General features: G+C 45.2%; 1 protein-coding gene across 4 annotated transcripts in view; it reads left to right on the plus strand.

The window, feature by feature from the left end:
• Positions 1–1,879: 1,879 nt before the first annotated feature.
• The window catches only part of LOC109917499 (E3 ubiquitin-protein ligase RING2-A-like), a 36,974-nt gene continuing 34,325 nt past the window's right edge, over positions 1,880–4,528 (plus strand). Inside the window, exons 1-2 of one of the 4 annotated variants that reach the window (XM_048616640.1) lie at positions 1,880–2,021; positions 4,139–4,241. The gene's annotated coding sequence lies outside the window, so the exon portion shown is untranslated. The remainder of the gene's footprint in view (positions 2,022–4,138; positions 4,242–4,528) is intronic. The other 3 variants (XM_048616641.1, XM_020517334.2, XM_020517336.2) reach the window with 3 other exon arrangements.

The following is a 4,528-nucleotide window of genomic DNA, read 5'->3' on the forward strand; positions in this document are numbered from 1 at the left end:
AGTAGGATTGCAGGTGCAGCAGGTAATTAAAAGGGCAAATGGAATTTTGTCTGCCATTGCTAAAGGGATGGAATTTAAAAACAGGGAGGGTATGCTGCAGCTGTATAGAGTCCTGGTGAGGCCACAGCTGGAGTACTGTGTGCAGTTTTGGTCTCCTTACTTGAGAAGAGATATACTAGCACTGGAGGGGGTGCAGAGGTGATTCACTCGGTTGATTCCAGAGTTGAGAAGGTTGGATTATGAGGAGAGACTGAGTAGGCTGGGATTGTACTGATTGGAATTCAGAAGAGTGAGGGGAGATCTTATAGAAACATATAAGATTATGAAGGGAATACTTAAGGTGGAGGCAGGGAGGTTGTTTCCGCTAGCAGGTGAAACTAGGACTAGAGGGCATCGCCTCAAAATAAAGGGAAGCAGATGTAGGACTGAGGTCAGGAGGAACTTCTTCATCCAAAGGGTTGTGAATCTGTGGAATTCCCTGCCCAGTGAAGCCGTTGAAGCTACCTCGCTGAATGATTTTAAGGCAGGGGTAGATAAATTTTTGAACAGTAAAGGAATTAAGGGTTATGGTGAGTGGGCGGGTAAGTGGAGCTGAGTCTCAAAAAGATCAGCCATGATCTTATTAAATGGTGGGGCAGGCTCGAGGGGCCAGATGGCCTACTCCTGCTCCTAGTTCTTATGTTCTTATTTACCCAATTCTCTTCAAGAAGAGTATAGTAACCCTGCTCACTACTTACCCTACCCAATATCCCAGCAAACCCTTTGTTCTTTGAATAATGAAATTCTCTTTTGAAAACCATGATGTTCCCACCACTGAGACGAGTGTATCCTAGTATAAAATCTCAGAGTGAACTAAATGTCTCAGAAATTTAAGCAAAAACAAAGACCAAGTCCTTGACATTAAGGTTGGGAATTTAAAGGGGTATGCTACTAAATTTTTTTCCCTCCAGAAAACCTAAGATGAGCATTTTGCAAAACACATCTCAAAAATGGACCACCACAGAAGAGGGCTCAGTTGCTGCCCAATCGGGAAGAGTGAGGGGAAAAGAAAGAAGGTGCTGCGAGCAACTCAGGTGTGGCACATCTGTAGAGAGAGAAAGAGATTAGATGTTGGGATTTTATTGTCACATCTACTCAAGTACAGGAGTACAGTGTATAACGTTGCCAACAAATGGCCCCATCTTAGGTACCAAGGTACAAGCAAAAAAACTTAGGTACAAATTCGTATGAGAAACCAGAGTTAAAAAAAGTTAAGAGAGATGAGGGAAAAGAGTTAAAGTTTCAAGTCCAACTGATGAAGGGCTATTGGAAACATTGATTCTGATTTGTCTTTTCCCTCACTTTATCTCCAGAGATGCTAACCCAGACCCGCTGAGTTCCTTCCCAGCAGACAAATAGGAGGCTGGAAGAACATAGCAAGCCATGCAGCATCTGGAAGAAAGAAGTCAACGTTGACTTCTTCAGGGGAGCAGGAAAGTTAACGTTTCGGGTCGGGACCCTTCATCAGAAAGTTTCAGGTCGGGACCCTAAACTTTCTGAAGAAGGGTCCCGACCCGAAACATCAACTTTCCTGCTCCTCTGATGCTGCCTGCCCTGCTGTGTTACTCCACCTCCACACTGTCTTATCTCTTGACTCCAGCATCTGCAGCTCTTGCGATCTCTAACGTTGACTTCTTCTTTCCTCCAGATGCTACCTGGTTTGGTGTGCTTCTCCAGTCTCCTAATTGTCTACCTTGTGAACCAGCATCTGCTGGGTTTTTGTTTGGTCTCTCACCGAGCGTTCCCTCCCAGCCCTTCATGCCTTGTACTTTGATATCACTATCAATTTGAAACTGGGGGAGACGGAAATGACGCCACCGACAACCCCGGGTGGTGGGCGGGGGGATGCAGGAAGTGACGCAACGGACCTGTAAGGTGGGGGCCGGTTTGCCGTTGTTGTGGGTGCGCGAGACCGAGAAAGTGAGAGAGAGCGGGAGCACAGCTAACGCGGATCGGTGAACGGCAAGAGGAGTACGACGAAGGTGAGGAAGAAACGAACGAATCGGCGCAGGCGGGTAACAAATGACAGGCCCCGCGCGCACCGCTTAACGTACATCCACACCCCTTCTTTAAATGTAAATAAAAACCAGGAAAGGCCTGGGGCCTACCGAACGGGCCTGCGGTGGGTGAGGGCGGCTGCTCGAGCGGACTGGCCACCCGCCAGGCAAGCCAGGCACCCGGCGAGCGTGCGCAGCGGCGCGCGCCAACCCTTTGACACCCGCCGGGCGCTGCAGGTGGGCGGGGCCGTCCGCGCGCTCTGGCAGGTGAGGGTGGGAGAGCGGTACCAGCGTCAACGTCACAAGGGGAGGCGGGTGGCGAAGGTGAGATCGAGACAGTCTTACCTGTGCATACGGGGGTGAGGGGAGAGAGAGAGAGAGAGACAGAGACAGAGACAGAGACAGAGACAGAGACAGAGGTGAGCCTGTGTCCGTGTCCCGCATCGCAGATAAGTAGGTCTCATCCCCAGGCGCTGATTGTTGCTCTGGATTGCGGTTCGAGGGAGCGATGGAAGGGGGACCTTGCAAACTCAACTTGCGCTGTTGGAAATTGCTTCCCTTCGACCAGAGGGAATTGAAGCGAAAAGAAGAACCCCATCACTTGCCCGAAAGGAGTGTCCACGATTAGAAAATACTCTTTTTGTTCTCCAACCTGGAATGTCAAATTTCCACTATTTTCTGCAAGGACTGGATGGACTTCTGCTTTACTTGTTTTCCTTCACTTAGAAATAACTGGTGAATGCATTTCGTTTTTAAAATGAAGGAGTAATGTTGGGGCAGCTGCCAAGAAGCAGTGGGAAAAGGCCACCGTCCAAGTATTTCTACTAAAATATAATGAGGGTCTGTCAAGTTTCCAAATCTCCTTGTAGCTTTGATGGGAATGTAAATAGTTTCTTTCATGTTTAGAAAAAGCATTTTTTTAGTTGCACCATGATTGAAGCTCTGATGAGGAATGTCAAAATTTTGTAATTTCTAAAGTCTGGACTGAACTATTTTGTCTGACTTGGATTTACTTGAAATTTATGAATAAAGTATATTTTTGAAATAAAGAATAACAAAGGCTTGCATTCCTACAGTGGACTGCCGAATTTCAGCCAATTATAGACCTGAAGTGCAGTGTAGCCTTTCCTGGTGTGATGTACGAAACACAGCAGCCAATTTGTCCACAGCAAACTGGTGCCCAGTAGATCATTTCCCAATGGTGAGACCATTGTGCTGAAGGTTGTTGGGCACATAGCTGTCATCCATTTGATGAACATGGTTGAGTAATGGGTGTATGCTGATAAAATTAACGTGCCCTCAGTTAATTGCTTTGTTTTAAGAATGAAGGTGGAAACTGTTCACCTTTTCTCCTGCCCAGCATGTTAGCCAAGTCTCCCCATTCTAAAGGAGATGCTAGTTAGTAGACTCGGTTTGTCTTCAGTCAGGTTGCTGTCTTGGAGGTGGGGTTTCAGCAATAAAAGGTCTATTGATGTACTAAATGTAACAGATTTATCATAGACAGCAAAATGTTCTTATTATGGAATGAAAATAGAGTTAGTGATTGAGTCAAAGACCCTATCAATGTGGAGAAATAGCATGTAGTATAGTAGTTGATGGGGCTTAAAGAGACAAAAACAAGGCAAATGTGAGATTAGAACTGTTCGTATGGGTACTAACCAGCAAACTGGATTGATTAGGCCTGTTTTGGTGCAGCTATTTCTGAGCAATTCTATGAAGATCTAGTTATTTGCTGAAGGGATGAGGTGTGTGCCGATTTACTGTATTTTCAAAATCTAGTTTTGATTTTTTTCCTTCCAACAGCAAGTGGTACATTAATTAATTTGTCTGAGGTAAAATGTGCCAGCATACTTTGTAACGATAGCGAAGCATGTACACATAAGTGCAGACAGTTGTTCTGTAATGGAAATGGATTGAAAACTGTTTCTTCTAATACTATAGAAGAGGTAGAAAGTCTGAATGTCTGTTTGGATCCAAGTTTCTCAACAATCCTAATGCTTAATCTCAATGCTAAAATAGAGAACAGGAGTAGGAGTAGAAGCCCTTCCAGAGATGAAGAAGGGACACTGAACCTGAAACCTAACTTTGCTTTCTCTTCACAGATGCTGCCAGACCTGCTCAGCTTTTCCAGCAATTTCTGTTTTTGCTTTGAGGTGGGGAGTGGACTGATAGTTAAGCATTTGATTCAGACAAAGTAGTTAGCAGGTAATTGCAATTTACACTGCGATAGCATTAAAACTTCAGGAGGAAACGTATAATAAGATCACAGACAGATATTTGGGATCCAGCCAGTGTAAACAGCAAGTAGGTAAAACAGACATTGGCATCAGTGGGTTTGATTAGTATTGGGAAGGTGTAATCATCAGCCAGTTCAGCATGATATTTGATGTCATCACCTTTTAGCTCAAAATTAAGGCTGCTCTTAAATATTGATAACACAGTGTGGAGCTGGAGGAACACAACAGGCCAGGCAGCATCAGAGGAGCAGGAAA

Source organism: Rhincodon typus, chromosome 35 (genome assembly GCF_021869965.1).
Source record: "Rhincodon typus isolate 14 chromosome 35, sRhiTyp1.1, whole genome shotgun sequence".
NCBI classification, from domain to species: domain Eukaryota; kingdom Metazoa; phylum Chordata; class Chondrichthyes; order Orectolobiformes; family Rhincodontidae; genus Rhincodon; species Rhincodon typus.